The sequence below is a fragment of the Triplophysa dalaica genome, chromosome 7 (genome assembly GCF_015846415.1).
Source record: "Triplophysa dalaica isolate WHDGS20190420 chromosome 7, ASM1584641v1, whole genome shotgun sequence".
NCBI classification, from domain to species: Eukaryota; Metazoa; Chordata; class Actinopteri; order Cypriniformes; family Nemacheilidae; genus Triplophysa; species Triplophysa dalaica.
In genome coordinates, this window is record NC_079548.1 from 15,372,399 (window position 1) to 15,400,283 (window position 27,885).

At 40.5% G+C, this 27,885-nt stretch overlaps 1 pseudogene; it reads right to left on the bottom strand.

Annotated features, from left to right (window-relative positions):
* Positions 1 to 1,038: 1,038 nt before the first annotated feature.
* LOC130426855 (G patch domain-containing protein 8-like) lies at positions 1,039 to 27,534 on the bottom strand (annotated as a pseudogene).
* Between the last annotated feature and the right edge of the window lie 351 nt (positions 27,535 to 27,885).

Below are 27,885 nucleotides of genomic sequence, written 5' to 3' on the forward strand. Positions count from 1 at the left end.
CAAGGAGGAATTAAAAAAGCTCATTTAATTGCTGCCATTTACAGTACAATGTCACCAAAACTTCTGCAACATTTTTTTGTCCCTCACTTTCCCAAAGAAACTCCTGATAGCTGCAGAACCAAGCCCTGATCACTTTTACATAGTCTCAGTTTACAATTTCATTATTCCTTTTTATTATCATTTAAACAGGTGTTACAAACCTTTATTGTACAGGTTTACTACGATAACTATTTACATTAATTTTACAGAAAAATAACATTGTCAGAAAAAAAATAGAAAATAACTTAAAATCAAAATTATTGCAGAATACTACAATCATACAGTTGTTACAAGATGCATAAACAGCATCTCAAATGTACATTTTGTTTCAGTGCAAGATTTCACAATTTCAATTATATGGATGAGAATCCCCGAAATCCAAAGTGTAACCTAGTATTTAGTTCCAATTGCCTGCGACTATAAAAATTTGCCTGTGATCCATTCGCTATTTCATATTTCCCAAATTACAACCAACCAGCAAAAATAGATGAACACAGTCAAGTGCTGAGTATGGCTTTAATTGTAATGGTCTTGTTAATCTGTAATAATACCCTTTGGTAAGAGTATGATACAACATTATGATAACTGGTAAGAGCTGAAAATGACCAAATATTATGGTAATTTTATACCAGACCAATCATCATTTCATCAAAGCCTGGTTAAGAACCAGGAGGACCAAGTGTATCTTTGCATATTCATACAATGAGTTAACTTATAAACTTTTACAACGCTTTGTACACAGAAAAACAAGTCCTCAAAGAACCCTCAAATATCCATCCACATGTACAGCCCTCAACAAAGATCTTGATAATGGCTGCAGTCAGTGAGCCTCTGGATAAGGAACACGTTAGACAACATAAATTGACGCTGTGTTTTTTGCCCTAGTAAAACTCATGTCTTGGCTTTAAATCAACATTGTGTGTGTGAATAGTTCCTTACTCCTTGAAGGCAATATATAAGATGTTATATACCTCACTTGTCGAACAATATCCTGTTCAGGACACATGATTTCATCCAATTACAATTTCAAAGTAACCCATAAACTGTCCTGCCAAGATCCCCTAAAATATCAGAGTACAGGACAGAGGACTGTGGGTAACCAGAACATGCCAAGCAGTAGCTTAATTCTTGTCCCTCACACTGCTGGGCCTGGTTTTCAAGAACCATGGTTCGGAGGGTGTTGAAGGTCTTGCCCTGAGAAGATGGGGTGAAGGAAGGGGTGTAGCTGAAGGGCAGCGGCTGCTGCTGCGGAGCCTGGCCGAGGGGAAAAGAGGGTTGGGTAAAGGGCAGCTTGGGGGAAATGGTGTAGAGCTAGAGGTGTGTGGTGATGGAGCGCAGAGGCGGGTATAATATGTATAGGTTGGCCTGAAAGAAAGGCTGTGTGGTGGGCTGGAATCAGGCCTGCGTGTGCTAAAGAGTGACCAAGTGAATGGCCCAAGGAATGGCCAAGTGGTGACAAGGAAAAAGGGGTTAAATGATGTTGAGGGATGTGGTGTACCTGGCTAGTTGGGCATGGTGATGATGTGGGTTATGGCTATGGGGATGGAGGCCCATGGCTGTAGCAGCAGCGTGGTGCTGCAGGATAGCATGCTGGACTGTGGTAATGGAGGTAGCAGAGGCTGCAGAAACTGCGGGTTGCTGGATGTGTATTTGCTGCAGTGCAGTGGGTGGTGGTGGTGGTGCAGGGGCAAGGTTAGCTGCCAAGTTAGCCGCGGCCACAGCAGCAGCTGCAGCTGAGGGGAAACTCTTCACTTGCTTTGCTAGCAGCTGCTGTTGGATGTGCTGTTGTGCCGCTTGCTGCAGCTTGCCGTATTTTTCCATTTCTTCTGGCGGTAAAAGTGATCGGTTGACTTTCTAAGGGTGCAAGACCATCTTCCTCCGCTTCGATTCCCATTTCGCCATCTTCTATTGTGGGTGCGGGGTAACCTGGGTACCCCTGCATAGTAGGCTGTGGACCCATATCGGGACCCATGAGATGCCTATCCAACATAGGATTGCTAGGGTCTTGCCCTTGTTCACTTTGATATTGTGTCATCATCATTGATGGATCATGTTCATACTGTTGCTGAGAATCATGAAGGCTCAAAGGGTCCGAGCTTGGATGTCTGCTCTCCTCAGCATTTGGTATGACCTCCTCTAAATGCTGCTTTTGTTGTTGGTGCTGTTGGACAGGTGGTTGGGGTGGAGGAGGAGGTGGGGGGGGGAACTCACGAATGGCTTCTACCAGGATCACTTCATTACTATCAGAATTTTTCCCAGAGTCAGACTTTTCACCCTCGCTTGGACGTGTAAGAGAAAGTAATGATGGTTTCTTTCCCGCTTGGAGCTTGCCAAAAAGTGGCAACATACTTTTGTGTCCAAGTGCAGGGGGGAGCTTAGGCCCAAAGTATCCTTGTGGAGGGTCCTTGATTTTGAGGCCCAGCTTGGTGCCAGTTCCAGATTCCTTCCCTCCTTTTTGAGACTGGATTTTCTCTAGTAATTGCCTAGCCGTGAATGAATTTTTATGTTCTGCAGCACCTCCCTCTTTAGACGTGGCTCCACTGCTAGCTCTAGTTCCTTGCCCTGATGAAGAGTTGATGTTTCGGCGCTGGGCTCGTGAAGATGATCTCGGAGACTGGGATCTGTAAAATACGTGACCGGTTGAAATCACGCCTCCTTGTGGAGCTGTCAGACCGCCGGCTGTGACCGTGTCGATGTGGAGAGCTCTTAGTGGAACTAGATGAACGACTTGCAGAACTTCGGCTGCGGCTGTAGCTGCTGCGTCTGTAGGAGCGAGCGCTGCTGCTCCTGCTACTGCGACTAGAGCTGCGGCTGCTACTCCGCTGGTGTCTCCGACGATGATGTTTCCTACGGCTGTGAGAATGTGAGCGAGAACGAGAGTCCTCATCGGAGGAAGAGGAGGAGTAGTGTCGTCTGTGAGACCGGCCACTATCCCGCTTCTCATAGTCCGAGTCAGAAGAAAGCCTTCTTGATCTGTGGTGACCTTCTTCATCACTGTAGTCGCTGTAACTGTCTGTGTAGCTATGACTGCGGCGGCTGTAAGCACTGCTCCCTGCTGAAGAACGCTCAGAGCTGCTCGAGTAGGAGTGACTGCGGGACTTTTGACCCCTGTGACGTCTATGGTCGCGGTCTCCTTGATGAGAAGATCTACTGCGAGAGCGTCCTGACCGCCCAGAGTCATCACTACGGTGTCTGCGCTGCTCACGTGACGGTGTGGAGCGATGGTGGGGTGCTCGGGACCGTTGAGAGGATGATCCACCATCCTCCTCACTGTCACTGTTGCGAGGTCGACCTCCACTTGAGCTCTTTTGGGCTGATGCAGAGCAAGAAGCAGCATTGGTGTCAGATTTAAGACGTTTAGTACCATTGTGTTCCTCTGCAGTGCTGGGCTTTCCTCCACCGCTTTCCTCAACACCAGACAACTGTGATGTCTGGTGGGATCGTTTTCTCTTTCCTCCTTCTTGGGACGTGGTTATTCCTGATGAGTGGGCTGAAGGCTCCTTGTCAACCCTTTTCTTTCTCCTTTTCCTTACTACCACCTCCCTCCACGTTGTCCTCAGTACCACATGGTTTATTTTGCTTTTCTTTCTTTTATGCTTTTTTTCTTTTTAGTTTTATCTCCTGTTGCCTCATTCTCCAACCCCCCTTCTGCTGCAGTCTTGTCTTTTCTTTACGTTTGGAGTGTTTGCCTGACTTCTTGTGTTTCTTCTTTTTTTTCTTTTTCTTTGACACTTCAGTCACATTTTCACAACTTTTTAACTTCTGCTCACTGTTGTCTCTTTTGGCCGCTACATCTTTTGAGGGTAGCTGTTCTTTCTGATAAGTACTTGGTCCTGCCACTGCTATAGCTGTACAAGTCTCTCCACTAGTTGCAGGAATACTGTCTGTGTTTTCAGGCTTCGATTCCTCTCCTTTATCACTGCTTACTGGCTTGGCTATGTTGCTTTTTTTGCCTGCCCAGTTTCCTTTATTTCTTGACAGTTTGAAGTCAAAATAGAGAGGATTACAACTGTAAGAGAGAGATGGCTGGGCCTTGGTAAACTCCAGCAGTTCAGACGGCCATTGCAGGGTGGTGCTTTCATCCTTACTGAGCACAGGAAAGAAAGGCCCGGTTGGCATGCGGGACCTGTGCCTGAAAGTTCAGACATCTTTTGCTTGGTATCATCTTTTGGGATGAGACATCTAAAACTACTGTGTCATCTTTCTCTGCTGGGGTACTACATGTTTCTTCTGTTTTTACATTGGTGGGTGTGGGAGAAGGATTTGTATTTTGCTCTTGTGTGGGCTCATTCTTAGCTTCTTCTTCCGATTCACCCGTGCTGATTTTAAGCTGTTTTTGCTCTTTATCTTCAATAGGTGCCACCTTATCTTTTCTCTCCACTTCATGCTCCTCCTTGCTATCACATTGTTCTGAAGCTTTCATAAAAAGCAGAAACTGAAAATGAGGCTTGACCCGACAATGTACAGGAGGTACATAATGATAATACTGTGGCTCCATTCCAGTGTAACCTTCTTCCTTTTTCTATCTATCATCTTCAACTTATTTAAAGTGGAGGCAGGGATCCTCCATCATCTGGTTGGGACTGCTCATCCTCATCCTCACCCTCACACCCACCCTCAACCACACCCTCACCCCCACCCCCTTCTCCTGTCACGCCTTGTGGGCTATCAGAGTTAGATCCCCCACATCCTTCCTCACATTCAGTCTTTTCTTCTTCCTCACCTCCAGTCTTTTCTCCTCCCTCTTCCTGGCCTTCATCCTCCATTGCCTCCTCACCATGGTCTGCAAAGAAAGCTGCGGCAGTCTCAAGTTTGATTGGCGCTTTCTTTGCAAAAGAGAAGGAGACACTGAGTTTGGGACCCTGAGAGCCTCCAGAGGGTGTTGGAGAGAGCTAGGCTTGTGAAGCCAAAACTGATGGTAGGACCTGATCTAGGAGAGCCTTGACTAACAACACTACAGACTTTATCTTCACAAACATCAGTGATGGAATCTATTGTCATAGGCACACCATCCATTGAGTCTTCCTCCTTTCTCCATCTACTGCCACAGTTGTGGGTTTAAACATGGGGCCACTACCAGGGACGCTGTAAAACAGGACAGAATATTTAATATCTACAAACAAGTAACAGCGTACATTGTGGGCATTAACAATTAATTTTCAAAAGACACTGTAAAACAGTTTTAAATAGGACAACCTATTAGAATAGTGATGACCCTGTAGTATGACTGAGACACTTTCTTGAAAGCAAATGTAGAACCTCACTCACCAGTCTTGCTGCTTTCTCTGTTCCGCCAGTTCATGAAGACGACGAAACATCTTTCTCTCGTTTTTTGACATCTTTTTTGGATCGAGAAGACACATTCCTTGCAAACTCTCTCCTGCTAAGCTCCTTCAGTCTCTGTAGGATTAAAGGGAGAAAAACAATAATTTACAAAAGGTGAAATGAGATGCTATTTCACAAGGAAACTGTTTGGAATGTGAAGAAATTAGATTTTTAATCTAAAGCCATGCATATGCACATAAACTTACCTGTTTGTGTGCGTGGTCATAGGAGTTGATGTGATTATCAAACTCCTGGTGCTTTGTATATTGCTTATCACACAATTCACAGTAGAAGTTTGCCCTCAGATCCTCCAAAGCTTTAGCTATGGCTTTCTCCTTTTCTGCAAAATCCTGCAAAAAACAGACCACCACATTGAACAAAAACCGATGAAAGGGAAATGTGAATGTAATTACTACTGAACATGTAGGACACATTGTCAAGGTTAAAGCACTGACGACACCTACATTATTCTAAACGGCATACCCTTAGTAAACCTTATGTTACACTGTGTAAGCACTGCAGGTTACAATTATCTTCAGTGATCTTGGAATTTTGTTCATTGCGAACGAATACAGTATGATTTACAGTTCCCTTAATTTTGAGCAGTGAATTTAAGAAAGCAGTGATAGCCTTGTTCCTTTTACAGAATTTCACCTTGTATTTTTGACGTAGTTCATCTGAGTCTTCTTTTTCCACTTCCAACACACGCCGCTTTTCTGTGGCATCTTCTGCATAGTCCAACTGTAAAGATTTTCACACAGGTAAGAGAGCCATACAACTAATATATTCACATTCATTAGCAAGTACAAAATGACAAACAAATCTCTTCTCACCTCCATCTCCATACGCCCCATTCCCATGACGTCATATTTGAGGATGATGGGCACAGGGTCAATTCGTCCTATGAGGTTGGGGGAGAGGCAGAGAGAGAGATAGGATAGAGGTTAGACTCATGCTCGGATATTAGAGAAAACTCTGGGCGGGACAGCCTGCTTAAGAGCACAGAGTGCTGGGTTAGAGAGACTGCCTTCAAGTGCAAGAGACCAGAAAGCTACAGTGAACCAAACTCTAGCCATTCTCACAGCTTTATGTGCAGCTCCCCTCTAATCGAATCCAGGTGCTGCTATATGATAACTTAAGATAGTAAATAAATAAGGTAATTAAGTCTAATGGTTTAATCTTGTTTAACATTAGTTTGCCGCCAATTTCATGAACAATTGTGAACAATGAATTGCACTTCAACGGTATACACTGAAAAGTATACAATCTTCCATTAAAAGACAAACAAGGAAAGGCGAGGTTGATGATTTTGTCGAATTTGTCCCTAAAGTGACCGCGTAATTTTCTTACTTTCTATTATCTCTCTGTCCTGGTTTTTTTAAACACATATTCTTCTCTATCTCTGTGCAGTATGCAATATGTTCTGTCCAGCTCATGTTCTTAACCAAGAGGAAGAATTTGGGTTGCCAGAAGGAGTGCTTATAAAAGAGGGATGGGACATCTGTATTTAACATCATCTTTTCACAGCACTGCGTCACTGATCCATGGTTTGACATTCATATTACAATCTCCTCTGAAGATCCATTATATAAGTTAAAACTTTCTCTAAGCTGTTCAATTGACTGATTTCGATTTCCCCTGCAGGCCCACCCTGATGTACGACCAGGTCTAGCATGACATCCTGAAATATTATATGGTATAGTGCTATTCTTTTAGATACACAAGCTGTGAAAAGACCTAGATCAGAGGAAAAGTAACATCAGAAAAAAAGAACACAAATCAGAATGAAACAAAAGAAAAAAAGGACGATCAAAACTACATTGAAGATTGACACATTATTGCTTAATCCACTCATAACCAGCCAAACGAAGCAGAGAGACAGAAAGGTAGAGGGAGACAAAGATAAGAGAACAGAGAGAATAAGGACACAAGCACTGAGCTACAGCAGCAGAGTGACGTCAAAGGCCAGAGGTTGCCATGGTGACAGTGCAGGGCTGGGGAAGGATGTACTTACCTGGGAGAGTGTGGGGATGGGGTGGGGGGTGGCAAACATACAAACACATAGACAGGAAAGGGTGGGGGGTCTCAAATAAAGAAGAAAAGGCACAAGTACAGAAGTCATTCTAATTTTGAGCTGCATGGTCACAGTCAATCAGACTCCAATCAAGTGTTTGGATTTCAGTTTTTTTCTGCCAGCCTTCCTCTTTTTTTGTCAATATTAAGGGGGTCATTCAATGTTTTGAAAAGGCAGGGTCAGTTCATACCCTTGGGCTGATGTCGGACTAAATAGCGAGAGCAACCATTGTATTTTTATATAAATATCTACATTCTACAACAGCTTCACCAAGGCCACAAAGGGCTAGGAATTAACACACAAGTTGTGTCCCAAATGACATGCTATGCACTTCAACTATGCAATATGCACTTAACCGTCTAGTGTATGAATTTCAGAAATGTGGTATCGTCCCAAATCGAATACTAAATAGTTTTATACTAACTGGACATATAGGTTTGTCACAGCAAACAGTGGGTGTCATTAAAAATCTATTTATATATTGTATAATTATTGTAATAATCATATTTTTTTGCCCAGAATGACTTTAGTCATCATCAGATTCTTGCGTAATCACTCTGCACGAGAACTTTGCTTGAGTATCGTCTGATGGTACCGCCTCCCTTTCGCTATGTAAGCAAAACTGCCACCGTTGAGTGCTTGAAGTGTCCAGAGTTCCACACTTCATATTTTCGATTGAAAAAGTACATCATCCGGGCACTCAGTGCACTTCTTTTTTGAGAATTTTAGATGTAAACTCTAGGGCTGGGCAAAAAAAAAGATTAACTGTTTTTTAAAAGTCAGTCGATTCAATAATGACTCGAAAAAGCTGTGAACCTTTTTTATTTTATATTTCCGCAAGCACTGAACATTCATAAAAATGAATGTTACTACACTTTTTTACAACGGGTGGATGATACAACGGGAGCCGTATCATTCATTCATTCATTGCTTGATTAACATGGGGGATGCGGGTGTCGTCGTCAAATTTAACATCACCTTCACATAAAAGGAAGCGGTTCATGTGATTGTAGCCTCTCTTTACAGCTAATTCTGTGAAAAATGTGTTTGCTATATCTTAAATGTAAAATAACCTGACCCTGTTTGATCAAGGTATGTGACTGTTCCGTTTCAATAACCAAGTGTACCCAAATTAAAGTGTAAAATACATGTTTTTAGTTCACAATGGTAATCTGATGTTTACTGATCTATAGAATTTGTATTAAATCTATAATCACTGACTCGAATTGAGAATCGAATCGAGAGCTTGTGAATCGGAATTGAACCATCAGAATCGATACCCAGCCCTAGTAAACACTCTAATAACACTTTTATACAACAAATTGCCATAGGAAGAGAGCATAAGTGCGTGATTTCGGATGCACATATGGTCTGTTTATTTACAGCTGCATTTACAGCAGGGCTACTCGCATATCTGACAATATTTTTCAAGTGTTTTTTTTTATGGTCCTCCAGGATCAATGTTGTCTAGCTCTGTTGCTGATAAAGTATGAACCAACACAAAGGTTTACAAAAAGTGAACTACCAGTAGTTTAATGCTTTTCAATATAAAGGATTAAATTAAGATATTGAGTAAGAAGAATACATTTTAAGAATGTTGAAGTCAGCATAGATTAATTCCTAGCCCTTGCGCAGATGGAGACACATGATTTGGAAACCTTGAGCTTCAGCCCAGTGGTATAATTGTCCTGTAATGAAGTGATCAGGAACATGTACGTAACAATAAGGGCCTGATGGGATTCCAGCCCCCATCATACCTTATAGGAAAATGCTCTGCAGGATTCATTGTACCATTAGGGTGCACCAAAGGGCATGTTTTAAACAACATGTAAAACATTTGCATAATGAAACAACTCACTGGATTAATGTAAAATATTTATTCATTAATAGGATTATGGTGTAAACACTGTGCCATAATTTGCTTCATCAAATCTGGGTTTAAAAGTGGGTAGATTTTGATAAGGAGATGGGGGAATCCCAAAAATCAGGCCCAACTTTTCAATTCTTTCCATTCCCAACAATCAAAGTCTTTGGGAACAACGTAAGGTCAAGGCTAACATTACACATTCCAGTGAAAGAACATAAGACTGGACGAAAAAGTGCAATGCAACAAAAAAGGGGAAGTGAATCTAAACGTCACCCTAAAAAAACTGAAAACAAACAGAATGAGAGTGTTCTAGAAGAGACGGGCAGCAGAATGAAGACTAATACAAAGAGAGGTAGAGACAATTTAAGCCTATTAAACACTGGTGCTCTGATGATGAGAGTCATATCAAAACAAAAAAATGGGGGAAGTAAAATAAAATAAAAATCAAAAAAAATTAAAGCATAAATCAAAGAAATCAAATAACCAATTCAATCAGGGGTAAAAATAACATTTACCACTAAGTTTACCATCAGCACAACATGGCCAGGATCATAATGCTGCAAAAAAGAAACACCAATTGGTTAAGCAGGAAGATTGAGGCACAAAGAGAGCGTTCAGGGATAAGGGGTAAAGGGTTAGGGGTTGGGTTTAGGGGCAGGGGCTTCGGTGTACCCCCTACCATTGGGCTTGGGTGATTACAGTGCTACCCTCTCACCATCATTCCCGCTCTCCTCTTTACGGCCAATTTAAGATGGAAATGGTACAATAGTTTGAAGTTTTCAGGTTCCTCCGAAACAAAGCAAGGACGCCTTCTGTATGAAACAGGGTTTTCTAATCAAATCTCCCTGCTTACCTCCTCTCATGGTCCACCCTCTCGTTTCCCCTCTCTTGGTTGATTGTCTTTCAACATTTATATACCAACCATCACAGAATCCAAAAACTGAGCACCCTCCTTCCTGTTTCACCCTTGCTACATTCCCCATAAGGATGCATGTGTCCGTGTGAATGTGGTTTAGAGAGAAAGGCCACTGTATGCATACTTCTTCACGCAGCTGTACGAGCTATGAGAAGCATACGTTGTGAGTGAGCTTTTAGCAACACATAATTCTGATTCTGGCCAGAAGTCTGGCTTCCCTCTAGCTTATTTACAAGACAATATCTATTTTATCTATTCATTAATCTTCAAATTCAAACGGTCTCTTGTGTTGCTTAAAACTCAGGATCACAAGACTGGGTCTCCACAGCCAGCATGCTTTGCAGGAGAGGGGGAAGGAGATGGGTCAAGTCAGGTGATGCTTTTATCTGTATGCTTATAAGAGAAGTGGGATGCAGGCAGGATGGTGGGAAGACTTCTACCTGCAAGCTAAAACACCTGAGCCCCCACCCCTTGATTTGGTGACACACATACACACACTCACAACATGTACAATTTTCACTCCCAACACACGTGTACATTCATTTCACAAAAGTGGACGCAGGCAGATAGACCGATCACAGGCGGAAGGAGGGGGAGAATGGGCGGGGGGATTAAGGCTCATTCTGCAAGCCATTCAGAGGAATCATGGAAAAGAGGCAGAATCATGTTCACAGCCAATCGGAAGGCCCCATCTCATGTTCTCAGCCAATCAAAACACCCCCATCGCAGCCAAACATATGAAATAATATACAAATACTATTCCAACGATAATTCCGAACACAATTAAGAAATAAAAATGGACGTTTGGCGGTTAATTCTACATTGATAAGTTTGATTCCATTTTGTGTTTCATATCGTAGCCCTGGTATTTTGAGCAGAGAGCGTTTAGTGATTGTAAGCATATAGATAGGAACTAAGAGAAGCCATTAGGCTATCATGTAAAAGGGGGAAGAGTTATTTTGTATTATTTGAAGAAACATCCACACACACACTTTCTCAAACATACGCACATACACACAATGGGGTAGGTCCTACAAACCTTACCTAAAAAAACAACAGTACAAAAAGAAAGAAGAGTAAAAAACAGAGTCAATACAATGGAAACTCAATCGGGGAGACATTTCAGTAAATTCACACTCAGTACCAAGGCTCTGTCCAAAAGATAGAGAGAAAAGAAAAAGAATGAAGTTTAAAACCATGGCATGAGCACCAGAATGGGTGAACAGGCGGGTTTTGTGTGTGTATGCAGCCATTTTCTTCTCTGTTTGATAAACAAAAAGACTCTTCCGATACAAACACGCACACAGGTCACTTTCTTTAAAGATGGTGCCTAATTCTCCAAAGCGATTTTCACAAGCTCTCTCTTTTTGCCCTGCCCTCATTTGTCTCCGGCCAGGTGTAACTAATCTTCTTTTCTAAGCTTGCAGTGAGCTTTGATTTTTTTCTGATCTGGAATCTTTCTCATGGTGCAAACAAACTTCATACTCCAACAGTCTGCTCTGTGTTTTAACAACAACATTATCATGACAGGATGACGACAACCATGAAAGGAAACACTTTCTGAGTCAGTGTTTGTGTATGAAGACATAAGGGTGCCCTGGAGTGCACTGGAAACATTCCTAATCTATCACACACTTGACTCGGCTGGGATGAAAACCTCTGGCTACTTCTACTTCCTATGAATATTCTGCACTTCCAGTTCCAAGAAAGCAGCCAATTGGGTGTCTGTCGCTAAGGCAAAGCCCAAAAGGGAAACTGCGGTTAAGCTTTCTGCCGTGATTCAAGAAACTCACTATGGTTGAGAAATAGATTGACAGTTTTTTAACAGCCATTTATGTTTCTGGCAACATAACATTGTGCATTGGATACAATGTTAATGCATTATTATGCTTAGACAACCAATGAGTGCAAGTGTATTATGGTGGACGTTTTTTAAGCGTCCTCATTTATTAACAGTACTAATGTGAAGCAAAAACAATGGAATCATTTGTGCTATCATTGGAACTATGGTTGATATTGGATAGTGAGAGAAGCGGATATTGGGAGCAATGAAAATAGATATAGTTCATTTCCCACTTAAGATCTGGGACTTGCATGATGCTGACTTCAGCAATTATTAAAACAGAGCTATCTTAATAGCTGTGGGGCCGTGGTCCTCAAAGTAGGCCCATGTGGGTGTGAGCGGATGTTCAAAATGTTAGCAATAAAAGCAGTCTCTAGGGAGAGGCACACATAATTCACTGATGGTCAAAATAACCTTGTAAAAGTCAACTCACAAATCGTAATCGTTTATCTTGGTCCAGAGAGAGCCGATAAACTCATACATATTCATCTCATTGATTTTGGCCAGACCAATTTCCCAAAAAAATCCAATTGAAGGAGTTGTGAAGGTTATTTTAACAAGCCAGTATTGTAGAAAGGCAGTTGGGGTTAGAACAGCTCGTACTGATTCGATGTGGGCAGAATAATTTACTGAAACATGAGGGTGTTTTCTGTGCAAACAAAACGTCTTATCATAACCTCTATTTTGTGAGAAGTATAGGACAAGGAAAGGTGAACAGCAAATATTCTGTTTAACAACTTACATTATGTTGCAATAAATGGCTATGCATGCATTTAAGCATTCCTCATTGTGAGCCATAAATGCACTACACATCCATGCTGGACCATGTATTATCATCTTGAAAAAACTTTGATGGCCCCCGGAATATTTTCTTGTATATGAACATTCAACATATCAAATGCGCCCCTCTACTTACCGATCCAACTCAAATATTGCAAGACTTCAAAGTGGAGTATACCAAGAAAATGTACCCTGTGCCAAGTGCCCTCTCTAATGATCTGTACATATCTACTCCTGTTTGTGCAAGCAGAGACAAAATTACCTTCTGTAAAGACGAATGACTACAATCCATGTTCTGGTACTCTTTTTATGCTCTCTCAAACCACTTAAGACAACATGGCTGAATCAAAGAAAATCTGTTGTTTGGCAACCACAATTGCGGGGCAGAAAGTAAAGGAGAAAGTTGTATGCTATATTTTTGTGAGTTTTAACAGTCCACATTTGCTAAACTGATTGATCGAATAAATATTTTGCACCCCTACTGTCCAACTGGTTATGCTCAAATTAGGTCCTGATCTAGATTTTGGCTATTATTGATGCATATAATAGAGTGCCGCAGGGATGACATTGGTTCCATTGACCAAAAGGCTATGGATTTTTCAAATTTTGGAAGAAATAGGTTTAAGAAATAAGGTCTGTGATTAACAAATGTTTATAATATTTATGAGTTTTGTATTACAAGATCATATTTACAAATGAACACAACATTTGTTACTTTTGAAGCCTCAATACAAAAGTCCATGAGGCCATAAACAGATTACACCATAGACAATCGATATCAATGTCACCATCCCTCCCCAACCACCAAGCCTTCAACAAATCTTGTAAACTTTATTAGAAATGGTGTGCCTGTTAAGTAATTACTCGCCATAAACGATTTTAGAGATTTGTGCCCGTGTTGCATTATTTGTGAGAATTTTATGTGTGATGATATCTAATGTTCCACCCTAAGGATGAGCTGGTTATAACTTGTGTGTTTTACATCACATATTTCAACATGAAACTACTTTTAGGTTTTGTTAACCACAGATCTTATTTTAGGCAATTTAACAAAAACCCATTAAAAACCCACAGACTTTGGGGCAATTGAACCCGGAAGTGCTAAAATACCAACCACGCTTCCAAGGTTTGCAACCAAAAATACGTCATCCCTGCGGTACACTATACAATAGCTATTAACATGGACTTTTAGAGACATCTTGGTTTTTGGTGATGCACCATTTTGTGTACACATGTCATACTTATTTAAGTTTTAAAAGTGTTTTATGTGTTCTACAACAAAAACTCAAAATACCTAACATCTACCCTAGATAATAAAAATGCCTCATATAGAGTTTGTGCATCTTTCATCTGTCTAATGTCACTTCACACCCTTCTACCAACCATCTCATCCTGTCCTCCCCAATTCACTGTAGGCCAACGTCATCATCACTACACTCCAAACCCATTCCTCACAGACATACAGCTTATGCAAGTACAAATGAGTGTACAGAGAGATCACAAAGAAAACGTTTTTACAACTGATCAAACCACAGGGCTTTGATGCTGTTGGGTGGAATTCAAGATAAAGAGAGACATAGAGAGAGAGTTGGAGAGTTTGAGCTTTAGGCAGAAAGGTGCTTGCTTACCCTGCATGGATTTCCCCAGGCCTTGACCCAACTTCCAGCCATGTTTCTCAAGAAGCCGGTGCCCAATGTTATCCTGATATGAGGAAGAGAGGAAAGAAATACCACAATATTCCAATAATAAGAAGAGCTTTATACATACAAAAACACACACACAAACAATCACAAGCACGCATGGCAGCCAAATAACTGTCAAAACCTCTTCACTGTCATCAATGTTAAGATCATCTGATACACCTTAAACTCCTTGTTTGAGGGGACAGGGTGGAAAAGGAAGAGATAGGATGGATAGAACAAGAAGAGGAAAATAAATTCACTTGGGTCTGTAATAAGGCACTTGAGGCCCCTACAGTTTGGGGAAATTAATTATGTAGTGCCTTGACAATGGGGGAAACTCAATCTATAGTACGCAAAATTTAATCTATGGTTTAAACGGGCATTCCTCAAAAGAACAGGTTAAAGTGGAGGTAACCGCTGTGAGAACATATGTGAATGCTACCAACCTCAGAGTCAACTAATTCACTTTCAGTCTCAGAAAAGGGAGGGAGAAATGTACGGTTATATATGTATTGTGACAGGTAAATACATATATAAGCCGCTTCGGGGAGAAAGATTAATACACAAACAACTGAGAGTAAATAAGAGGTAAAGAACAGCACAGACATTGAGCTGGCATACACATAAAACCAAAAACTTTCACAAGCTTTTTGTGAGTTCATCACCATGACAACAGAGCCACCACAAAACATACAGTATGTAGCCGAAACGAGAGAAGAGGTCGAGGGGCGAGACAGTGAGAGAGGTAGATCGATACAATTATGTAGAGACAAATGGAGAGAGAGGGGAGGCCTCAGGTTACCATTGAGAGGCCCATCTACATGTGTTTGCATGTGTGCGTGCGTGCGTGCTTTAGACCGATCTGATACTTATATTAAAAATAAAATAAATGAGATGCAAAAACACCTATAATTATACCAAAAAATATGGATGAATTTTTTTTTTATCCAACACAACGATCTGATACTTATATTAAAAATAAATAAATGAGATGCAAAAACACCTATAATTATACCAAAAAATAGGATGAATTTTTTTTATGTTTATCCAACACACACACAACAAATAAAAGGCAATTATGAGAAAAAATGGTGAAAACCAAAACGATTAACCAGCATGCAGCTTTTATTTAACCACTTACACCGTGTCTACACCGGAGGCGACAGGCGCGACGCGACGCGACATGACAACCTGCCTATTCTAATAAGTACAAATCATAATGGGATCTAATGCATTTATGATGTCTTTGGTTGTGTCGCGTCGGTCCCGTTCGGTGTACACACAATGTTAGAGACGACGGTTGTTAGTTGTGTCTGTATAGTAGGAAGCATATACAGGGAGGAGAATGCAGCAAAGAGCGGAGGATGGTTGTTAGAACTGATGCAGAGCAGAAAGTAGTGATGGTCATCTAACAGATGTCACAATCTACATAGGGTGAAGTTAAGATGAGCAGGCAGAGCATGAGTGGTATGAGGTAAGGAGCGGAGCAAGAACTAGAGCATTATGGGTAGGGAGGGAGGTGCCATCCCCACAAGACACACCCGCTTTCCATGAGTTCTGCCGTTTCTTTGCAAAGCCTTTCAACCATTTGGCCAATTTAGATCATGAATTCTGAACTGACCGCCCTCAACAATGACATCAGTGTTATGATATGTAAACCAATAGGATTGTTTTTTTTTTGCCCGAGCCTAAATAGCTTTTTCCTTTCTCCCTTTGCGAAAATAATTGCTACAGGTTTTCATTGCATTTTTCCATTTATTTGATATACAAGACATCAGGTTTGCTCACTTGCTTGAGAGTTGGGTTAAAATAAGATAAGCCTGATTTGAGAAATCTTTCTGTATTAAAATAAAAAGTGTGAGAAATAAATATGGGAGAGTTAACTTCTCCCTAATTGGACGGGAAGATCTGCGTTAGTTTATACCTCTGTATGCGTGTCTGGACAGAATAAGGATTTTTTTTATCCAGATGGCTAGTGCATGGGTAGCTTCACTAATGTTCATCTTGTAATATCCCCCCGGGCCTCTAGAGACCCCAACGCTTCTGTGTGTGCTGTTCTATTCAAATCATAGGCATGGAAAAAACTGTAAGACTCTTAGCCTATTCGTTTATTTCTTTTTCTTTGTTAATATGTAGCAGAGGATACCACAGAGAGCATTTCAAGGCCAATTTTAGCATGAGACTGCCATGTACATAACAGATCAGATACAATCGCCATAGCAACATCAAAAGATGGCGATGGTGGAATTTATTAAAAGATGTGACAGCACAATCAGCTGGCTGTTTACAGATACAGATTGCAGGATCAGAAGACTCTAAGTCCCAGTATCTTCAGTCTATCAGCAGTGCAGATGCGTCTGCAGTAAGCCCAGCCCAAATGCCCTGCAATGCAGTGACTCTGCAGCATCCCTCTGCTAACAACACAGCATGTCATCCTTTGGAGGGCTGGTGAAGCATCTAAATAGCATTTTGAGCTGACCTCACATTACCTCTTCTTGCTGAGTGCAGCACTTTACATTGTAACTCTGAAGTCCTCCTTAAGAGACCATTAGTTCAGGTAAATTGAACTCTATAAAGAGAGCAGTCTTTTAGTCGAATTCCTCATATGTGCCAATCAGAATCAGCTGAACGTGGACAGGAAACATTCACCCTGTTTTGTGAATGGCGTGTCGGGCAGACGCGGAAAGCAGGCAGGTTTTGTGTTGACCAACGGGTGGATGCGCTAAAATGAAACAGACAGATGAAGAGCAAAACGCCGAAGAATCCAACAGCAGTGCAAGTGGAGTGAAAACATGTCCATACGAACCTGGCTTTTTTTAAACCCTGGGCTGTCAAAAGAACAGTCAAACGTCAAAAAACTGAAGAAACTGGCCAATCTCTACAGCTTTCTACTGGTCACAAGGTCTCTGATCCACTACATTACCACAGTAAATTCACACATCTACATAACCACTAACTGGCAGTTCATTCATATCTATGATAAAAACGAACAAAATAAACAAGTTATTTTGTCCAAACAAGTACACTCCCACAACAAAAAGTGAAAAGAGGGAGGAGTTATAGCATTAAGGGAAAGGAGGGTGGGATTAAAATTAAGAGGAAGAGAGATGTGCAGGGCAGCATGTGCGGTTCGTGATTCCAGTGTGGTTGTCAATGTTTTGTAAGCTTTATTGCAAGTGCTCATTACAATTGAGACTGAATTTTGCCTACAAAATAAAGACACTTAAATTCCAAATTGTCTTGAACTCTCGAATTAAAGATGTGCATGCAAACCTTTATTAACTTGTAACTGATCTGTCGAATCTAGAGTTTAATTTGTCCTATCATGTAAGCAATCCAAGAAAATAGTAAGCAGTAAACGGTAACCACACAGAACAGTATTTAGTGATCACTGGAAATGTCAAATCATAGGGAAGAGATGCACACAGTGGAGATCTATATGAGCCTGTCAGTGCTGGCCGAGAATGAGATTATTTAAAGTGACAATGTTCCTACCGGACTGACCTTCATATGACCACCATGCTCTACAGTTGGACGCTGAAAGGTCAGTCGCCTGAAACTGAGAGGGAGATGGACAACAAAAGCTAGAGTAAATAAGAGCAGGGAAGTGTGGCAGAGGTGACTGTGTTAAGTTTCTTGGAACTGTGATGTATTTGAGAGGTGAGTGTTTTCAATTGGCCACATGGACAGATGGTGTTGTATCAGTGTGGTGATGGAATAAAAGAGCGGAAATGAAAGTGGCACAGTGAAAAATCGAACACACTGCTTTCCTTACCGTCAGACGCTGAAGCAGCTCAGGACCAAATGGGAGGATGGGTACATTCTTTAAGTGCGATTTTGCTTAATTTAAGGGCTGACACAACTTTCCGTATTAACAAAAAAAAAAACTACAAACAGTGAACACAATATCTAGGCATATGATCAAACACTCAGCTCAACAGCATGATCTGTGTCTACAGGGCAGGGTTGTTTTAAAATGATGAACCTTGACCTTTTCTCTCAGAACATTCCTGGGTTTCATTTTCATTGAGGCACGTTTCAGTGAGGTCCGCAGGATGTGTATGCATGCAAAAGCAAAGCAAAGCTGTTAAAGTAATATTTTAAAGAATGGCTGTGTCAACTTCTGACCTACTAGGTGGCAAATAGTTGCACCGGTGACATTTATAATGAAAGAATTCTGGGATTCCTTCAGTGGTCAAAGAGAAGCACAGAGAGAACTAAGTGAACATTTGCAATATGTTTCTTTTGACTCCTAATCACTGCCCAGTGCACATCTTCTTGGGTTGGGGAACCGGGTAAAAGGAAGTTGAGAGTTTTTTTAAAATGACTGGGACTGTGGGTGAGAGAGAAATTAATGCTACTCTCGTAACATGCAAACAGACAAAGATGTGGCTAGAGCAAAAGAGGCAAGGGAATGGGTAGATTAAAGCATTAATGAAAACAAAAGATCCTGATTTAAGTACCACAGACCTCTAGCGGCCTACAGATCACACACAATGATTGGCAGAAGAGGGGCAATGTTTTTGAGAAACAAAAACATGACAAACACAGCGCTGCAACCCAACACACATACATGCAGTGATGGCTGTCACTGTGCGCACTGACCAGCTGCTTCGAGCACAATGATATAAATACACCATTGGTGTTTGGTGAAAAATAGCCCTGACACTATGAGTCAAAAACAGGAAAGCAAAGAGCAAATATGCCTCTATCTTATTCTAAAAACATATTATGCACAATATAGTACGCACCTAGTATAGTAAGTAAATTGACAGTGATAGCCATCAGTTGCTGCAGTGTATAGTGTTTTTATGCTCTTTATGAACACTGTATGTGGCAGTTCTGTTCTCTACACCTCTCCATACATAGACAATAGTGCAGGAGCAGGAATCATTTGGTTCAGGCATGCAGCCAGGCCACCTTTCCCGCTCTCTCGTGTCCTTCTCACCCGTGCTCCAAGACGGTGGGTGTTCCACACTATCTAATATAATAGATCTGACAAGCTGCAAATGATGAGACCTGGAAAATCTTGATAAATACGTTTTATGTTCTAAACACGATATGTAGACGGTGATGTCTTGGAACACATACTTTCAAGGCTTTTGTTAAAGCTAGAGTGTGTAAGTTTTTAAATGTAAAAAGTATTGCCTCCTGTTGCAGCTTGATATTTTATTTACAAGCCAATAGTAGGTTGGCTCTGTTGGCATTACAAAAAAATCTAAAAAATGTTGCTTGAGGAGTCTGAAGTGAGAACTTGGGACAGGACCAATGACAGATGGGATTAGTTTTGAAGAAACTTGTATGAACAGAGTCAATATTTCTGCTTGGTTACACTTTTGACAAATAAACGACACACTTTAGCTTTAAATTAAAACACAAAGAAACTATAGGACCATATTCACCAATTCCAGTACGACACTAATATTGACAAAGAGTAACAATAACCTGGTGATATAAAAAGCAGTCTGGTTTTAGAAACTGGATTGCGTCAATGTAAACAATTTAAAAAGATTTACTTCACCCACTTCAATCCGATTACATTTCAATGTATTACAATTTTATCTTTATAATGGTCTGTAGATTGACTGGGGCCAAGAGGACAAGACGTAGAGGAGGAGAGGTATTAGGCATGCAAGCGAACCAGTTGAACAAGACAGGGACAGAGGCGAGAGCTACCTGCGATATTATCTACATGCCTTGTCAGCAAAAAAATGCAGTCCCAGTTGCACAAGCACCATGCCAGCACATAATGACAGAGGGTACTGTACACCGAATCACTGTGTTGGAAGAAGAAAGACAGAATAATGAAAGAGAGAGAGAGAGAGTGAGAGAAATACAGATAGAGAAAGAGGAGGTGAAAGACAGAGAGGGTAAGAAAGCGTTACAAGGAGCCCCTAAAGAGACAGAAGGAGGAGAGCAGAGCGTGCAGATACAAACCGGGTCAGAGCTGTTTAGCTAATTGGGGCCAATTCGCTGCAGGAGAGAAATGTCGAACACCCCAAGTTGCGTACAATACTGAAGATATCTGAAATTAACTGTCCTACACAAACACTAACACAAAAAATAAAAAACACAGTCTCACACACACACACACACACACACGACACGGAGTACTGGTGTGCTTACACAAAATTACACTCTCTCTCTCTCTCTCTCTCTCTTTCTCTTTCTCTCTCTTTCTGTGTGCCACTTTATCCTCAATCATAACTCACACACACTACCTACACACATTGTAGCTCACCATTGTGTGGGGTGGATGACACACCCAGTAGCTTATATCTAAATCAGGTCAGTCTAGCCTAAATCGTACAAGAAAGAAACACCACATAAGGAATTGAATTTAGTAGTGTGCGTGTGCATTAACGGTCTGCCTGCGAGTCAGTCAAATCTGATGAATTACTGTATTGATGTAATGCTTTAATTGAACCACTGGATAGTTGAGTGTTTAGCCGGCAGTCCTTTTAAATCGAGTTGAGGTCTCAGTGCTGGCGCGAATCTAGTCTTGTAGCCAGACATTTCCATTGCGGCAAAACGTCTGGTAAGGAATGCAGTCTATTCTCACCAAGAAATGCCCACTTAGACTTCTAAAGTTATCAGTAAAGATTATTTACTGTATTTCACAAATATTATTCAGGGAAATAATTATTTGTGAGCAATATGCATTATATAATAGATAACAAATTGTTGTTGGTCTAAGGGTCAAACTAATGCACATCATTTTTTTTGCTCCGATTTGCTTTGAGAGCTCTATTTGCAGAAAGAACGAGCACTGTACTGTGGTCTGAATATACTGTTGCTATCGTGAGGGTCCTTGGCACCCTCCTACACAGTAGCTGGATGGAGCCCCTCCCAATTCAACAACAGTGGCCTTCTGATGTACACATGAACAACCACTTTCTGTAACCAAGTGGGTCTGCACCTTGAGACAATGTTGGTTAAGGCAATACATTGAGCAATCAATTGTAATAGATCAGAATCAAAGTTTTCAAACATATTTGTCTGTTTTGACCTTTTCTACAGTGTGCCATCCACTCCACATTGAAAACAAATGCTGCAGTCTGGAATACCAACTAGCATCAATATATGTTCATCTATACCCACAACAACACAAACACACATATCTCATATCTGTGATCAAGATTGAAAAGCTACGGGTTGACCACAGTGATTGGTACAATCCAATAGATCTCCTTCACCTGTGTCTACAGTATAAAGTCACACAGGTGATGACACCAGCTGTGTTCATAGAAGGCTGGGGTGGAGAACAGGGAAGAGGACTACAGTGAGTTCAGAGGGACATTACCCTCCAGACAGGAAGTTCTGAATTATTTAGAAAGGGAGATGATTTGAATTTGGCTACAAGAAGGGGAGTTGCTGACCACAGAAGAGGTGTGGCTGTCCCTGTATAGACCAATCATCCACTCTTACACACAGGAAGCGGTTCAATACTACAAAGGGAAGGTATGCTGTCTTACCGATTCTATGGGCTTGTCCAAAGAGGCCTGTTCCAACTCCAGTTGACCTTCCTCATACTGGTCAAAGTGATTTCCACCCTGAGGAGAGACAGGAAAGAGAATGACAGATTAAACCACAACTGAAATGAAGCACGAATAGATGCATTCATACATTTATTTTGAAGTGGAGATAAACTCAGAAATAGATGCATTGCAGCTTTAAGCACAAAGTAAACTCCAAAGTAACTAGACCATTCATCTGCCTCAAATCCCGACAGTAATTCAGAGGATAAAACAAGGTCACCTTGAAAGGGAGGAGGGGGTATTTTCAATCACCTACTAATCCTTTTCTCTATTAAAGATAGGTCAGGCAGTCTAGGAAGGAATATCTCTTTCCAACTATTAGTGCTGCACGGTTAATCTTTAAAGAAGATCTCGATTCAAACAACCACACAATCTCATGAAACACTACGATTTTAGCGTGTCTATTAATTTACACCTCCGACTAAAATCGTAACGCTTCAATCTGTGCTGCCGCAGAAGTAGAGAAAGGATTATCATAATTAGGTATGAAACGACGTCACAGTCTTTTAAACCGCACACTATCATTTTCTCTGTGTTAAATGGTCACAGAAGTACTGGGATTAAAGTAGAGTGTTGCCAAGTCGTACGCATGAGACACGCATTTACAAGATCTCAATCTGCTCAAATTATCTCACACCAATTATCACGATCAAGGAAAGTAAATACAGCCTAGCAAAAAAACAGTTCTTATTATTGTCTTTCATGATTGTGTTACATTGTTCTGATAATGCTTCACATCTTAACTAGACAGGTTTGAAATGAAACTAACGATTGCAGTTTGTAGCATGGACAAATCCAAGTGTGCGCTTATATCTGTCATTTCCCTAAAAACATGTCATATTGTGTGGCGCTTATCATTAATAGAGAAGTTGTGCAATAAAGAGCTTTTCATCAAGTTGCCCAGCATTACATGTTTTCAGGCTATTTTAAATGTTTGTTTACAGGGGATAATATGGGTTTTTATTTTTTGTCCGTTGTGTCTTTCTTTAAAGACCCCTGCAAGCAGTCTGTAAATCTCAGAAGATGTCGGCAAAATGATCGAAGATTTTTTACTAGGGCATTTCTTAAATATCCTAATTTAACTAAGGGTTAGTCCGGCCTTAAACTATGCCCTGTCTGTGAAACCGGGCCTTAAAGTAGTAATAACTACTAATACTAGTAATAATTCCCTTTATCAAAGACAATAGGAGAATAGCTTAAGTAAAACGTAATGTATACTTAAGGGAAAATTATACTTAAGGTGCTTTATGCAACTGGTCATTGACCCCAAGCACTGCTTAAAGCTGTCAGGCATAAAACAGCACCTGTTCTGAGAGTTAACACTCTGCACTCTCATCACACATAAAACCCAGAAGATCAGCAGACCCCCCAGAAAGCTCAACACCCAAGGAAACAAACAGCTGATCACCACTGTTTGACTCATTATGAGAAGCCTCACAGAAGAAGAAATTACACTGATGATGGTAAAGTGAACAAAGAATTTCAGTATTCATTTGGCAGGAGTCTTATCACTCAACCAGCTTGGAAGAAAAAGAGGCGTTTTGTCCCACACAGACAATGTGTTGCAACTCATAACAAGCATTGAAAAGTCAACTGCATGAATGAAACACCTGCATAACACATGTTCCCAACCCCCTCAGAGAAAACTAGTCCCATCCAAATAGGGCAGTTTTAGTCCCCACTTGGCATATTTTCTGGGACAGAAAAAGGAAGATGTGATGCAAATACTAGGCTGAAAGAGTTGATCTACACCTAATGGGGAGAAGCAATTCCATAAAGACTGAAAAGATAGACGATGTCACCTCCCTCAGGGTATCCCGAGGGAGTCCTCCCTGGAAAATAGAATTATGCTCTGCCTGCATACTCCTATCCAGTTTGCTGGTAGGGCAGACTTATCCCTGACAAGTGCAGAGACAGTTTGAAATGATTTAACTGACTATATAAACTAAAAGTAGGAAATATAACACTACTATGTACTACTAGGAGTGTCTTGGAAAATGGGTTTAATGTTCTGATGTTTGCCAAAAATGACCAGTTGGCTGAAATGATATAGTTAAAAGATAAAACAATTGCCTTAAACCTTATTGGAATATAATTATTCAAGTCTATTTAATAATGGAGATGCAATTCTTAGCTTTACCTATATCCTTTGACTATTTTGGCTTTGGTTTTAAACTTTTGAACCAAGACAGACTGCCTTAACTGCAGCAAAGAAAGGAGAACACTGATAGTCTGTAGGAACACCTTTTGTTGAGCAACCAAGCAAAACATTGCAGTGCAGTCTGTCTAGTATGATTCATTAAGATGTAAGCTGTCCCCTGACATCTAGTTCTGCGACTCATCTCTGTGATGCTACACAAAGCTCGGTGCTTTAGCTAGAGAAACAGCCAAACATGGAGTGAGACACTCTCAAAGCAAAGAGCTACCACAGTTAAAAAAATATGATGCCATTTTTGGTTGGTCTCCAATAAAAGACCCTGGTCTCTGTATAACATCTCTTCTTGAGCAAGAGTCAGAGTACAATGTAGAACTGATTGACATGATATTACATATCTCCAATCTCATGCGATTCTATACCGTAATATTAGGCATGGAAAAACAGTGGAATTACAAATGGTGCAGAGAAGTCATATAGGAAGTGTGGGAGATAAATGGTGTCTCAAAATAACAACCCAGATCACACATTTTTTAATCCACCACTGCAGCCAAAAATGGAAAAGCTCATCACTAAAGTCAAGCCTGCACCACAGGTTGTATGTCATAAAACATAAAAAGTATAAATCTATAGAGACATGCCTGGAGAATAAAAAAGGTGAGGCAATAAGCAAACGAAACAGATCTCCCCAACAAAAGGAAAGAATTCTAGACACAGTAAGCATTGTTGTTTAAAGATCCATTCAGGTAAACGGACAAAGCACTTCAATCTAAAGCAGTGGCTTACCTAAAAAGAAAAAGTTCAGTGTTAAAGAGAATATTGCTTTTATGGGAGACAAATTATTCACTTACAGCTCAACGATGACTTAACTGTAGAAATTTTCCAAAATGGATAATGGTGGCAGCAAAATATTAATAGCATCATAAGGCCATGACAGTGCAATGAAAACATATTACCTTAGTTACTTGTAAAACTATTACTGTTTCAAAACCACCCACTAATATTGCACAGACACCCTGGCACTGGCAAAATACTGTTAAAATTATTCCCTACCTATAATAACACTGCATATTTCCATTACAGACACACTCTGAACATTACATTTTTCACAGAGATGTTCCTTTAAAAAACTAAAGGACAAATTTGGGTTAATACTGACACTAGCTCTTGACATGATAATACCAGAGCAAAACTCATAGCTGCTGGATCCATTGTAAACCAAAGGCTTCACATTGATCATGGAATCTCTAATAAAATAGTAGTTTACAAGAAATAAACACCACGGCAAGGCTAACCCAGTATCTTGGGCAACAGACACCTTTCAACAAAGGACCATGAAAGATTACAACAAGATGAGCCCTTCATAACAAATTAACTCAAGCAATTTTGAAGGCAAGCTGGCTGCCATATTTTAAGAATGACTCTACATTGAGTTTTCAAGATAGGCGACAGAAAATTCCCACCCAGACAATGGTTTAATCTAGGGATGCACCGATATGTAAATTTTGGCTGATAACGATACCAAATAATTATTTGACATTGAAAGCTGATAACCGATATACAGTATCTAAATATTATTATAAAATTCCCTAAGAATTTTCCAGGCAAAAGTGGACAACTGCTTTTATTTGAAAACATCATTAGTTCTCTTTTTCCCCTGAAAATCATGTACCAAGCCCATACATTAGTTGACAATTCTCTAACCTTCAAACTTTTCTGGTATATTTTTTATTTAATAAAGTAATAATAGAGGTTCTTCAAGAGCAATCCAGAAAAAAATCTCTTAATAGCCACGTCTAAGAGGTTTCCTGTCGCTCAGTGGTAAGAGCATCGTGTTAACAATGCATGGTTGTGGGTTCGATCCCATGGGATTTCAGATACCCAAGTATAAATGTATAGGACAATGAAATGTAAGTCGCTTTGGATAAAAGCATCTGCCAAATGCATAAATGTAGATGTAAAGAAATGTAGGAGGTCTCCAGACAGAAATCATTCAGACAGCAGTCAGCTACAAAAAGTATGCTTTTGTTCCTATAATTTATAAGTTCATAAATATCTATATACTGTACCTACGTCAACAATGCTTTGCTTAAAGCAGTAAGTGAATGATCACACCAGAAAAATAGTACTGTACTTTATTTTAATTTAAGATGAAGAACTTTAACCTGAGGAAAGTATTTATAATATATCGGCCGAAATTTTATTATCGTCCGATACCGATAACATGAAAAATGACAATTTATCATCCGATACCGATGTGTCCGATAATTTATCCTGCATCTCTAGTTTAATCTGAAAAACAGTTCTGTTAAATCTTGATTTCAGATGACATGACATGCTTCAGCATTGTAAACAAACATTTTTTTGTTCAGGCCATACAAACACACCCATGACCAAGATGCCAGACCTAAAAACAACACAATGCAATAAACAATGGATGTCTCGATCACATTGTGTCCAAGTGTCGATTTTCTGCAAACAGTCATCAAACTTTAGCAAAGAGAGCCATTTACAATCTGCATCTGAAGCTGAAAGGAAAATAGTCTGCTGGCATAACGTGCAAATTCGGTATGCAAAACAGACCACAGACATGGCATTGTGCTTGACAAGAGAGACAGTTTGAGACAAAAACAAATCAAACAAAGCGTGCATTATTCACATACTGCCAGACTGCGAGCACAGGCAAGACTGCTAATAACACAGCGAACGTACTAGCAAAGTTGATAAACTGCAACATGTAGAATAAAGATCTAGCCTTCAGTAATACAGCTTCGAGAGTACAAACCATCATTTAACATTCAAATCGACTCGAATGTATTGGGTTCAGGTGGCGCGGTCAGCAGTAAAGATCCTTGCTCATCTCTCTGACGGGCTTTAATCTCTCACTGCCAGGCCCTGGGCACAACTGCGGTCATCTTGAAAGCGTCAAATTAACAAACAACTAAAAGCAGAATGGGTGAAATAACAATACTCCTCAAACTATAATGGCCATGTGCTGTTTCGCTGGAAATGTTTAAAAAATGAATGAGGTCAGCTGTAAAGCGATACAGACACATTACTGGTCTCGAGCTTGTCAATGCTAAACTGGGACGTACTGGAGCGCCAGTGTCACAACAATAGAAACACCGTAAGCCTCGCGCAGCAAGCAAAACAATAAAAATAGCTAAAGCACGTCCTGTACAATGCAGAGCAGCCGTTATATTTCGAATACGTTTTGTTTTTGATCATATTTACCTGGAAATCACGCTCCTCGTTGAACCTAGAGAATCTGTCGGCCATTTTCTCTACAGCTCGCCTTGTCCCCTGCGTTTCGACTTGTTCCTCTGTTGACTGAAACGCCCAGCAAAGTAAGAGGATAAGCGTCCGACCAATAGCAAGCAACATAATGTTGATTGACGGGCTGATTGTCCTATCATCTAAGCGGTACATTTTCCTGCGGCGACAAAACAGCGTATGAAGAATCTCTACTGCGTATTGTTGATCGTATTCATTGTTCACTGTTATGCCCTTTGCACATCATCAATTCCCACAAAGTATGTTTATAAGGATTTCTTCTCTTGCTTTACAAATTCTTTGTATACGTCTTAAAATATGTGGGTTCCATTTGTGTTATGGAAAAACAAGACGTTTAAGACACAGAAAATATGTAGTTTATTGCATTGAATA